Consider the following 14741-nt stretch of genomic DNA (forward strand, 5'->3'; position numbering starts at 1 on the left):
TTGGGCAGTCATTTAAAAAGATCTCAGTGACATATTTAATTATATTTTTAAACCTGAATAAAATTTAATCGGTATTACTTAATTAAAGTGACATACAAAAAAAAAAACAAACGATTTATTAAAATTTCAAAAAATAATTGTTGAAGTAATCTCCTGAAAGATTTTACTTTTAGGAAATGGGATAAAAATTGTTTGTTATTTCACGTTCAAGTGCAGATTTATGTGTGGTTTTCACAGAATATTATTAAATTATTTATTGCAAATATAAAACAAAAAAATTAGTTATGGTATCATTATGAATATTTATTTAAAAAGAATAAAGCAATGATAAATTAAAGAATAACTGTTTTATTTTTAAGATGATAGTTTTACGATAAACCGATTATTTTAATTTAAACATAATATTCAATTTTAAAAGTCCGGAATTTCCATACAGAAGATGAATTGTTATTTCATAAAAGTTCAATTTAAATTTTATTTATCAAAATTCATCGTTTATTTCATTTTTCTACTGCAAAAAAAACAATATATGGAGTAGATATTTACGGAATATTAAATTTAACTGTGTATTCCTTGTTAGATACTTTCAGGAAGTTCAGAATTTACGTATTAAGTTAAGAGAAATAGTGAAAAATTAAAATATGTAACACTCATAAATTTTTATTCTAAATTTATTTTTATTTTTTTTTTAAGTTCTGAAAATTTTCTATTTTAAGATTATTATATAATCTTACTTAATCTTATTATATAAACTACTTCTTATATTTTATTTTATTTTATTTATAATATAAAGAAGGACATCTTACAACATGTTATGATCAAATATTTTTATAATTATAAAAGAGTTCTTTAGGATATTTTCAAACGATAATAAATTAGACTATAACATAATAATAATAATATGTTTATGTACAGAAGATGTTACATAATTGAATAGTAAATTTTTTTGTTTACTAAGACACTCCAATTGTGATTGATTTATTTAAAAAGATTTCATAATTACAAAGATTTTATTTTTAAAATAAAACATTATGATACAGACTAATTCAGATAATAACTTGTAAATAAGTTACATTAAAACATAAATAAGTAACATTAAAAAATGTTATAAAATGAAATATTAATGTCATAATTTTACTCAAAACTTTTGTAAACAGGAAATTCTGATTTCAACAAGTCTAAATACTGTTTGATATTACATACAACTGAATAATCGTTAAATCTTTTACGATAAAAATAATTTATATTTTTATATAGTAATTTCTAAGTTTACTTATCCATTTTACCTTATATTTTGAATTTTAATTCAAAATTTTATTCTTTTTAAGAGCTATTTACTTGTTTTTATTTGTAACCTTTGCGTAAAATTAAAATAAATTAAATACCACAAAAATAAAACATAATTTTATTTTTTAAATCATTTTTATAATTTCTTAAATTTTTCTTCATTCCTTGTTTGTTTTCAGTTTCAGAAAATTATTATAATGTATGAATGTGGTTAAACACTAAAAAAAAAACTGACTACATCAAAAACAAAACAAAAATTGTGAGTCTATTAAATTAAATTAGTTTTTATAATAATTTATTACATATTTGTCAAACGATTTCAATTTTTAAACAAATTTAATTTGGGATCAATCGTAAGAAATAAAGGTGATTGAGTGCCCTAAAAACATTCCTAGATTTGTCAAGTCATGGCAATAGTATTTTAAGTAAACTGAGCAAGTTAAATTCTTAAAGCGTGAAAATACGGAGTAGGTGTTCATTAAAAAAAAAAAAAAAAACAGTATATGCTCCAATTTTTTAAATTACTGCGTCTCCAACAAAATCCAGCGCTAAGTTTTTTCAAAACTATTCATCAGTTTCTAGTCAAATTTTGATGTGTTGTTTGCATATACTGAGTTGTTTAAATAAATCAGATAAGCATTTTGTGTTTTATTCTTTCCTTTTACTGAAGATCAAATATTCGGTCATGTAAATATTCTTCCCTTTATTTTACACAAAATACTTTTATTTTATACTCATTTTTCTACTCTAATCCTCTTAAACAACAGATAAATTTCGACAAGTTTACTCCTCCCCGTAAACTTCAGTCATTTATTCCTACATTTTTTTAATTTTCAACTATTTCATATAATTTAACTGAGATAAATATTAAAACAATTTTACCAAAAACTATTATTAATAAACCGACATTTTTTTTTTAAGTTTCTTAAACCAAATAAATTTTTATTCTATTAAGTATTTATGATGTTATACCAAGATTTTGCAAACTTTCATTTTTATGCCCCAAACTCTTCGCTGAATGAATAGCTGACCGAAAGTCAGATAAATTGATTTATCATTTTTTGTGTGTTTATTTTGATGACAAACATCTAGGGGGAGATACTCTATTGAGATAGCAAGAAGTGAGCATGTCCGGGAGGGGGACAAATGGAATTGGCATTAGTGGTGTTTCCACTGTAATTGCTAATGTAATTGAACCGTGTTCCCTGTTACAATAATTGAAATAGAATATCAATACAGCGGGACACTAATTATTTTTAAATTCACTAGAGTTCGCTCTATATAACCAACAAATATCCTGACATCATCTTTTAAATTATTGTTATAAAAATCGTGATAATAATATGGTATTTAATGAAGGTTGTTATAAATCTTTATTTTTGACTAATAAAATATTCAGGTAATCGTAAATAATTCACTTTGTCTAAGTTTTTTTCGCAAAAATATGACTTAATTTGATGTTTAATTTTTAAAAATACACAAATAATGAGCAAAAACAAAATTAGAAGTAATATAATTTTGATAATTTCACGTTATTATTACAGCTGAATAAAATTATCATTTGTACGCATGAAATACCTTATTTATATATTGAATACCTGGAAAATATTTCAATTTCAAATTTGTACACCAGTCTTTGATTTATTTTATTTTTGTTTTTACCATAATTAAAATAAATATTTGTGCTTTAAGTAAACTACTTTCAAGGGTTTATGACCCGCAGTTTGCTTATCAAATTCGGCTTTTTCTACGTACCTCTTCTATGGTACGAGGCAAGAAACAATAAGAAAAACCAACACAAAAAGCAAAAAAAAAAACACTATAAACATTTTAATACAATTATAATTCAAAAATATTATATTGTAGTTTTTAATACCACATAACATTGTTTTTTTTTTTTGTTTTTTTTTTGTTTTATATATATATATATATATATATATATATATATATATATATAAAAAGTATCATTTTCGTTATGTAGTAATATCCTGAAAGTACGCTATCTGTTAACATTCTACTTGGCAAAAATATAGGATAGTTTTAAAACTTGTTTTATATATATTTTCAGACATTTAAGGTGATTTTTTTCTTTTATCAATACACATTTTTACATAATAACATCATTAAGTAATAACTACGTAATTGTTTGCAACCCACTTGCGTTTTAGTATATTTTTAAAAATCTTCTTCAGTCTATGTTAATTTCTGTTGTGGCTTTAGACTAAATATTACGTAAAATTAAAAATATTATCTTTGTACTTTATTTAACTTTTTCATTATACTTGTACAGATGAAAACAAGTAAGTTTGTTTATTGTCTATATCAAAACGTAATTTTAGTATTGCAATTATTGTAATTTCCATTTAATTATTATTACTGCCTTTATAATAATGTTCTTTTGTATAAATTCTAATGAGTTGAGATGATGTGGATGAAATAAGAGGTGAAAAATTGTAAAGACCCTTTTCAAAAATCGAAACTAAGGTATTACTGACACAAGTTGTTTAGTTATTCGAGTAACAGTTAAATAGAATTTATTTATTTAAATGTGGTTTATTAAAAAATTTTGTTAATAATTTTAACCTTAAAATTCACTCTTAAAAATTCAGTTTTCCGTTACGTATCATTTCTTTACGTCTTTGCTTATTTTCTGAAAAACGAAATATTAAAAATAATTGATAGATTTTTTCGTCATTTATCTAATAGTATATTAATAAGAAAATTTATCTCTTTCATATTTCATTCTGATTTAAAAGTTAAATATTTTGGTGATGATAATAATAATTATGATATTTATTAACCTAATTCAATTAATATTAATATTTTAGTGTTCCCTAAAAAATGAAAAAAAAAGTTTCTTAATAGAAAAAAATTTCTTACTTCTAACACAGAAATGATTTTCCACAAAAATTATACATAAATGGGTCTTTAATAGTAAGATACTAGGTAATGTTACTACATTACCTGATACTTTGAAATAGAAAATTGATAAACAGTAAGGTGAAAGAGTTAAATTTTAATATTATCTCTTATTAACCTAATTTTAATACACAGTGGAATAAATCGCTACTGATTCCAATGTTATTTATTGGAAAGATTAATTAACATAAAAGAAATAAATAATCTCAACGCTAATAATTTTGTTAAGGTCTCTCTGTTAGTTATTTATTTCACTTATACGCATTCAATGATACACAGAATTTTATATATTATACTCAAAATTTATTATTATTTCCACATAAGGAGTTTCCGGTGATTATTTGGGTAAAACAATGGCAGATTCTTGCAGGGATTAGAACACAGGATTTTTGTTTTAAAATAACTGTACTATTAACTAAATGTAGAAAGTGTATAGTTATAAACGATCAAAAATAATTTATACTTTTATAAAATGCAAAAATACTAAATTTTAACAACCTAATTTTGACATATATATTTATTCAACTCAAACATCGATACTTCGTAACTGTTTATATTGTACGTTCCTTAGCATCATTAAACTTTAGGCTTGGTTATACGATAGCGAATATAACTTAAGTTATGAACTCTACAATATAATCACGTCGACTGTGTAATTCCATTTTACTTATTGATGGAATGAGAATATGAATTTTGTGTTTATAATATAGTGTAATTTTTAAATTTTATTTAGATAATTTGAAAAGTTTTTCAGGGATTTTTGTAAAACATTTAGACAATTCGTTATTAGCAAAGAAATTCTACAATTTATTAATCTTAATAGTAAATAAGACTTAAATAAGTCTATTCTTGACATATTAACGACAACAGCTGGAGATTTACGTATCTAAAAGTTATATTATAGAAAATAATGTTATATTGTAATACTGTGATAAATGAGAGTAGAATTTTCTATCAAATAAATACTTTTGACCGAGACAAATTTTTAAACATCTGTAAATTAGCTAAATATAACGAGAATATTTGATTCATCTGAAAAATAATGCAATAAAACTCTTATTATATTTTAGTGTACAATGTGGATGGTAAAGTAGATTACAAATGTTAATAGAATCATGAAAGTTAAATGATAAAACAACGGACTATTAAGGTAGATAAATTTTTCAATCCCTAACACTACAAAATATACATTTTTTTTGTTTACATTGTAAGTTTAATAGTTTAATCGTCAAATACTAGTGTAAAGAGAATTTTTATATGGAATTTTATTTACTTTAATATTATTTATCTAAATTTGAGAAATTAACTATGAGAAATTTTTTTTTTCAGCTGTTCTTATATCGTACATAAATCATAGATATACTGTAAGAAAATTCTTGGTATATGTCTTTTTATAATCGTAAATCTTGTATATTAAATGATGTAAATTTGGTGACGATAAAAGTTCATTTTTATTCCTAGAAATCCAATTTTAGCATTTGATTTTATAAATGGAAAAAAAGTTTAATTTTTATAAATAGCTGAACTTATATTTTCAATAAATCATTTAAAGATTTATTTCAATCAAGCATTTCAAGTATGCATGACATATTTTATAATTCCTAACAAATAATAGTAGAGAAAAATTTATTTTTATATTGGTAGACAATTAGGAGTACGTTTTACTGATAGATTCTATATTCTATTTTAATAAAAATACCAACAATAACAGTAATAATTATAATACCAATTACATTTTCATAACAGAAGTATTTCATGGCCATCATAGTTACGTTAACATTTTAGTTCTGGCAATATCACTTGGATTTATTTCATGTTGTAGTTTGTTTTAAAATCAAATAATAAACTATTATTTTCAGCAGTTGCATATAAAGAGTTCAGGGTAGGATTGTTTTATTACACGCCAGGTCCTATAAATTGAATATGTTATCACAAAATAGAGATTCCTTAAAAACATTTTTTATCCTAGAAATTTTAGGAAAATTCAAAATTAAATTATATCCGATTGTAAACTTTAAATCATAGAAGAGATTTACTTTTTGTATTCTATATTCAGGGAATATATTTTTTAAGTTTTCATTGAATATCAGAAGTGTTTGATTACCCAAAGTTGTCCTTGGGTAATCTATATTAAAGCAATTGTCATCGACAAATAAAATAATTATTTTAGCCAAATTTAATTGTATTATTATTATTATTATTATTATTATTATTATTATTATTATTATTATTATTATTATTATTATTATTATTATTATTATTAAAATACTATGGGGACACATAAAAGTTGCTTCAATGTGAAATCCATACAACCTAATCAGTATATTCTTAGTTTAAGTCGATTATTCGGAAATTATTATTATTGGGAAATCTTGTCATTAGGACCTTCTTCATCATATGGTTGAAATGTTTCACCCTGGTGTGACGTTAGTAGATCGGCTTTCTCTTTCTCATTCTTTACCCTGTATGCTAGCTTGAGGCAGTCATTCCGGACTACCTGTTTGGGTTCAGGAATGGCCACTCCACCATCAAACAATCACATAGAGTCATCAAAGTCATAAGAGGATGTCTGGAAAAAAGAAAATTTTAACCGACGGCCTTCTTATATATCCAAAAGGCCTTTGAAAAGATCTGGTTGCTTGTAATTAAAACTTACTTAACCGTCCTACCCTGTCTTACAAAATTATTTTGCGAGATGTTTCTCCTAAATCAGATCTACTGATGAATCCTCGACATTCATCGACATCATGTAGGGTTTTCTCAGGGTTCAGTACTGGGCCCAGCGGACCTTCAATGTTTACTATTTAATATTCACAACGGACCTTCCAACGTGGAAAACTGCACCGTCGCCTTATTCACCGATGACAAAGCTATACTTGCTTTTGACAAAGACCCTGGACTAGCCTTGAGGGAATGCAATCGGCGTTAGATTTTACCTGAGCATGGCTAAAGAAATGGATAAAAACCTTAATGAGAATAAATCGAAACACATCATATTCATCATGAGAACAGGTAACTGTCCCAGTGTGAACGTGAATAGCATTTTGATTCCACAATTAGAGCGTTATGGTACCTTGGATTCCACCTATCGGCGTTTTATCTGGAAATATTAAGTGATGGAGAAAAGAAAACAACTGAATGTGAAATTTAGGGAATTGCAATGGCTACTGGGAAGAAACTCACACCTCATTTTGTCTATTAGACAAGGTGAAAATTCTAGAAGTTAGACATGGTCAAAATTCTGATATACAAAGCTGTCCTACGATCAACCTGGACTTATAGTGTAGTTTTGAGAAAAAACAAGTAAAAGTAGCGTCGACGTCATACAACATTTCCAAAACATGGTAACGAGTACAATTTCAGAGACAATAATTCACACGGACCGATGATATTACCGATAAGCTTCTGTCTTTCGCAAGTTTGTGAAACAGTACAGTATTATATACCAACGACGTTTAGAAAATCTCGTCAACCACCTGGCAATCAATCTGCTTGTCTGCTTGTTAACAGCGAGGTGTCCGAAGGTTGAAACATCTTCGTGCGTTAGGCTTGGATGACTGGATGAAAGATTGCAATTATTATCACCGATACTATTATTATTATTTTTGTTCACTTCTTTTCTCTTTTGTTAATTGTTACTTGTTTCACTGTTCTTGTTACATGTATATTGATATGTATCTATCGTCTCCCTAACGGGATTTGATGAGCTTATTTATTATGTGTGACATATGTGTTTGTTCTTATTTATTTGAATGTTTATTATTATTGATTGCATCTTCATCTGTTGTTTTTTTTTTTTTACAAAACACAAAGAGAATGCGGATATCTTCTTTTACCTAAGAACTTTAAGTACTTTGTTTGCCCTGAGGTAGATAATCCCTACGTCCGGAACACAACATCTATGTTCCACGTCCAGGGCGGCAACAGCTGTACTTTCGTACATTACATATAGCTGGCTAACGGGGTTCCGAGTAAATTCCTCGGTTATGCTTTGTTAAGTTTGACCTGGTTCCAACTTCAGGTCACTAAACGGACTGGATTTTTGGCTACCTGCAGGAAATGGAATAACAAACAATTTTGGTAATGTACCAATTTTGGTACCACTCTTAGAGCTGGCGGTGTGGCGGCCAGGGTCAATGTTATTGCAGGTGTAACGAAGACCCTTGCGTTGTCCACATGCCTCCTGCGATGGCAAGCATGTAGCAATGGTGCCCATGTATGTCGGTGCATGGGAGCTCTGAAAGCTTCGGTGAGTAGGAGCCTGGAGTCAGTGCAGAGACTGCGCATCCGCTCTCTGCCAGGACATATACAGGTTCCACCGGAGTACAGGATCGGACCTCCAAGGTTAGTAGCTCTGGAGTGGGGGTGTACCCCGGCGGCTAGCCTTGCTACAGAAGGGATCCACTGTTCATGAATATTGAACAATCAAACGTGGCAGAGGGTGCACGTAATCACCCTCGTTTAGAATCCTCCGATTCGCCACAAGCGAAGAGGAAAAAGAGCAAGGAGTCAGATAAAATTAAGAGAGATGCTGACAAAATCAGTAAGGAAGTGAGAAAGTCTTTGTTTGGAAACATTCCTCCCAAACCGAGATTTTTAATTATTACAAAGGAGAATGGAAACTTCCAAAAAGTTAGTCCATTCTTAATCGCAAGAGAAATTACAAATTGTGCTGGTGGCCCCGTTAAAGAAATCCGAAAGACTTTTAATGGATTGCACGTCGAAACTATCAACGCCGTGCAAAGTCAGAAAGTCCAGGCGTTGAAAAAGATCGGTGAATTTGCGGTTTCTGTCCAACCGCATAGCACACTGAACTCATCTAGAGGAGTTTTTATTTGTCGCGATCTTCTTAATTGTACAGAAGAAGAAATTGTACAAGAAATGTCGAGTCAGGGAGTAACTCAATGCCGTAGACTTACTATGAGAAGAAATGGTGAGATTCTTCCTTCGGCCTCGCATATTTTGACATTTAATAGGCCGAATCTTCCTGAAAAGGTACGAGCTGGCATCCATCGGCTTGATGTACGAGCTTTCATCCCGCAGCCGATGAGATGTTTTAAGTGTCAACGATTCGGACACACAGCAGCAAGATGTGAAGCGCAGGAAATATGTATATGTGGAGAGAAAACATATGAGGGTGATCCATGTAAAGACCCTCCAACCTGCGTTAACTGTAAAGGGCATCACAATTGTCGTTCAAGAAACTGCCCTACATATAAATTAGAAACAGCAATACAGGAAGTTAAAACGCTTCAGAAGGTAAGCTATCCTGAAGCAAAGAAGATTGTTAATAAGCGTACACCACGACCATCGACTTCTTATGCAGAAGCAGAGGCTGCCCCTTCCACATCTAAAATTAATGTGGAGCAGTTGCTTAACACGATGGCACCAAGTCTTGCGACGATGATTGAAAGAATCATTGAGTCAAAGATTGAGTCGACTCATCAGAGAAAACAAAGTAAAGATGAGAAGGCTCATCCCCGGACTGACGTCGTTGACATGATGTGTATATGTAATTTAATAGGCGTACAAGAAAGTCATGTGGTTGGTGTCCACACCAGATATTTTTTTATTTAAATATATGGATTTATTAATAATTATTAGCCTCCGACTGTAATAAAATTTTAACAATAAATAATAATTCAATAATAGCAATACAAAAAAAAAATTATGAAAAAAAATCAGAAGTTATTAGTGAAATAAAATTTTAGGTACGTTTCAATTTCAATCAAAAATTTTTACAGAAGTTAATAATTATCAATAAATCAATATGTTTAAATTTAAAAACAAAAAGTTAAAAAAATATATATTTATGAAGTCGGATTCGACCCGATGTGTACATAAATTTTATTTCACCAATAACTTCTGATTTTTTTTATTTATGTTTTTTTATTGCTATTGCTGAATTATTATCTACTGTAAAAATCTTTTTACAATCACGGGTTAATAAAAAATTATTAATAAATCAGTATAATTAGATTAAAGAAATAAATTTAAAAAAAAGGAGCTGAAGTCTGATTTGAACCGATTTGCCTTCCCCTTGTAAGATCCAAATATTTCATTAATAAAAATTTTATTTGTTTATAACTCTGGAACTAATAAAAATAAGTTCTACTTATGATACACCATTGAAAACCTCACAATGAGGGCTTATTACTGCAGATAAGAAAAAGTAATGTGATATTTACAAAACATTAACAGGAATAAATGTATTTGTATTTTATTTTTATTAGGTCAAAATAAGTGCACACAACACACAATATGCGCTTGTATAAGTATATTCACGAATGCATACTAGTGATTATTATCGTTAAACGTCTAGCGGTAGTTCCATTATTGAGAAAATAGTATAAATGTAACAGTGCGTTCAACATGTAAGGGTTTTGGCGTGTGAGGAACTGAGAGAGAAAAAAAAAAGATGAGAGTAGTTTTGACATTGAGATATAAGCGGATGGATTTCGCCAATATAATGTGAGAGATTTCCACTAAAGAAAACAGTCGAAAAAGTGAAAAGAGTTTAGTTTACGAGTACTTTAATACGAGTAACCTGCGTATACCGTAATAAAACTTCTATATTTGAAAATAGTTGGTTAAAAATTCATTGTATTTTAGTAACATTAAGTTATAGGTTATATTTTTTAATCGAATTTTGGTTTCCTCGTAAAATGATTTAACACCGATTACATACAATTTTTTTTTTTTATGTCGTAATAGTCTACGTTCTGATATTACATGAGTATTATATTACATCGAGATTCCTTCTTAGGTTGCAAAGATATTGGTCCCGGTTATTTATTTCCAGGATAGTGTGTAGGTCGCCTCAGGCATATAGGTAGAACCATAAACTTTACTGATCCAATAAACCTGCATCCAGGAGCTCTTTCTTTTCCTGTCGTTTCTCGACCTAAGTTAGACCTATACAATACGTCACACATTATTCCCCATTATGTTCTGTTTTCCATTATACTTGCCGCGTATATTTTCATCTAAAACTGATCGCTGTGTGGTCTGAATATGTCACTATAATCTTTTTTTCTAGCATTGCAGTCTCAAACACCTTTATTCGTAATTTCTTTCTTTTTACCTAATATACATTTAAAATACTGAACTTACACTCACTCTTATGCGCAGAAAGTTTGAGTTAGGTATTTTTAAAATTTCTTTAAATTTAAATGAAAATAATTAACGTCATTTCATTATATATCTAATTAACCAAATTTTTTATGAATTTTTGAAATATATTAAGTACTTCACGTATTTCTGTTACAGTAATTTTACAAGTAAGTTGTGTTATTTATACTAAGGAAGCAAAGAAAATTCGAAAGACACGAACCTGGAATTACTAATGTTTTTTTTGAAAAACATGTGTTATACATTTAGGTAGATAGATTTTGAATTATTTTTTTTTTAAATAAAGGAATCTGGGAATATATTCGTATACATTTCACTGAAACCGGCTAAAATATTCCATAATCTTTTAGCGGGTTGATATTTTTTTTTTCTTACTTTTTAATTATAATTTTCTTTTTTTACTTTTCGAATTAGAGTGAACATAAATTTTTTCTCCATCTTCGCTGTAACGGCAGTGCGGGGCTCGCACTCAGTAAAATACTTCCTACTCTAGTCGCACAGTGGCCGGAACTAATCCCTATGGCATGTACACAGCCCTCCCCCCACCGTTCAACCGCCCGGACACACTAGCGCCAACTCGAGCAGTGGTATAAACTTCCCCAGGGGCGACAGACAGACGACGACTCCGAGCAGCCCCCGGCCGCCCGCCACCATCCCTCGCTGGCTAACGGTGTCGGCCCAGTGGCCGATACTCTTCAACCAGCCGGCAAACTCCGAGCCTGTCCATTCCTCTCCGCTTCCGCTTTGGGTTGGAGCGTGGTTAATCACCGCCTCGGAAATTCCCGCCCATCGTTCTTCAAGGGGACATTATTCCAACAGTGTTGCCACCTTGTACATCATCTTGGGCCATTGACCAAGCCTTCAGACACCTCCACCTATGACATGAAAATGCGACATGTTTAGCTGACTACAATAACATCCGCCGCCAGTCTAGAGTGCTGGGTATCAACAGATACCCAGCATCCCACTACTTCAGGTTGCGTTGAAGTACAGCAGAAGCATCAGTGCGATGACACCTCTCCTCTGTTTCCGCCATCACTACTCCTGACTTGTGGGTCTGCTTTGTCTTCCTTGCTTCTTGAGGACACTCTCTTCTCTTTTGGCCTCCTCCGTGATATTGAAAAGCAGAGTTTGGTGCGGTCTGGTACCTTACACCTTATCGCTATATGACCATGTTGTAACTCCCTTTTTGTATGTTTGTCATGCTCGAAGAACACTGTTTACTTACTTGGTTACTTACTTCTTTATTTATTTTATTTATTTATTTACTTTTTTTGGTGTTACGGGCATAGACTGCTCATTAGCCATTTTCCCAAAAAAAAATTTCCTTTTATCTCTGATAAAATCACTAGCCTTGTCAGACAAATCATCCAGAAATAGACCTGTCATAGCAAATTGAAGAACCGCAAAAGAACACAAGATAAGGGTGTATACGACCCTTGTCACTAAGAAATATACTTTGTTTTCAAAGAAATTTTATCATATTTGTTAAAATGGGTGTAATCATTCCTCGATTAAAACTCATACTTAATGAAAATTCGTCAAAATACTTATAAAATGAACTACACTCATATTATCTAACGCCTAAGTTTATCATTAGGCGGTTTTCTTTTCTATCTTCCTGACGGCCGCCGCCTCGAATTCTAGGGTGTCTGAGACCTCAGAGACAGAATTATTTGATTCTTCGAGGTAAACCACAATAGGTGTTTTGCTGCCGGCATCAGATGATACCGGTCCAGATAGCGAGGTTGAGTATTGCATCAGAGTCGAGACTTGGTGCATTCCTCGCTAAAGTTTGTGGGACAGCTGAATTGCTCGTCCTCTTATTTAAAGGCCTCCAAAATGTCGGGGCTTATTGTTGGTCGTTTAGAATCCTTTTTTCTAATATTCCTTAATGTGCATTTTTCACTTTGTACTTTAACTATTTAGATTCACTTTCTTTCACCTTAGTCTTCGGTGGAGAAGAACAATTTTGTTTGTTCAATCCTGTTTTCTTTTTTACCGGTTTTGATTTGTCTTCTCTAGTTGGTCGTTTATTGAATTTCACATTAATCAGTATGCTCAACCATGCTGATTAAAGCTGTTGTTAGTTTTAAAATCACATCCTTCTGTTTGAAAGATGTTGCAGAAACAGAAGCAACCTTTGCATAAGTTGCACAGTAACCTTCGGCGATCTACTTTGAACAATTTTTATCTGTTTGAACTTGTTGATCTTTTGAATGGTCTTAACTACTTGAATTGCTACTTCTCCCATATACGTTGGATGGTAGCGCGATCTTGCCAGGTGATGGCCATGAGAATTACACAAAGAGGTGGATCCTCTACACTCTGCAGGGGACGCCCCTGTAGGGAAACCCCTACACATCTAGAGGTGATCCTCTAGATGCGAAGGATTACCACAAGCACAGATCTGTTTGTTTGTACAACCTGTCACCATGTGTCCAAATGTTTGACATTCAAAGCACCGCAGCGGAGTCGAAATAAATCGATGTGCAACCGATATATGGAATCCAGCTTTTATTTTCTCCGGATACTTCAGTTTGTTGAAGGTCAGAACAAGTGACGCAGAAATTACAACTTCTCTGTTTCGTCGTGTATCACTTCGTCGTTTTATATCGTCAACACGCAACAACTCCTTCCTGTAGCTCTTTGATGATTTCCTCTTCGGTGCAGTTACGCATGACCCTGCTCACAACAACACCCTTTTGAGATATTCAGCCTAGGTGCGGCATAACCTTAATATCAAACACTCCAGTTTTCTTCACCTTGAGTAACCTCGACGATTGTAAATTGTTGATAATTTCAACAAACAGTCCACTAGTCATCATTCTACCCTCTTTACCGGTCCTTCAGCAACTTCGTAATTCCTCGAGCTATCACGAATGGATTCATCTTGCCAAAAACTCCTTCTTTCCTTTTCATAACCAAATATTTTTGTTTCGTTCCACTGTTTTCGGTCGAAACTTGACTCTATCCGTCTTTTTTATCTACGCTCTTAATTACTTCGCTTGCAAAGACAAAGGCTCCTCTAGACAAGGACTTTTATTTGGAATCTCTGCGATCTTTCTGCCCAAGAAGTTTCGCTAGTCAAGATATTGGATCATTGTTCCTGCCTGGATTCCCCCAGTGAGGTACTACCTGATCCGCTATACCAACATCTCAATGCTCGTACATAGCATTAAGAATTCCGATAACGTTACCCATGAGACAATCCTTGCAAGGGCCAAACTGTCATGTTGAGTGGTGAAAGACTTTGGCAGAGCAATCTCACATCAACTCACCCTCAACGAGGTTTCCATCCCCGGGAGGAAGGATAAGATCTGCTCTAAAAGTACTGTTGGACAGTACCAGTTGGACCGGATATGTTTCTGCTGACATTGGGCGCCCAACGTCGGCAAAAACAG

The sequence above is a fragment of the Lycorma delicatula genome, chromosome 5, assembly GCF_047948215.1.
Source record: "Lycorma delicatula isolate Av1 chromosome 5, ASM4794821v1, whole genome shotgun sequence".
Lineage (NCBI taxonomy): Eukaryota > Metazoa > Arthropoda > Insecta > Hemiptera > Fulgoridae > Lycorma > Lycorma delicatula.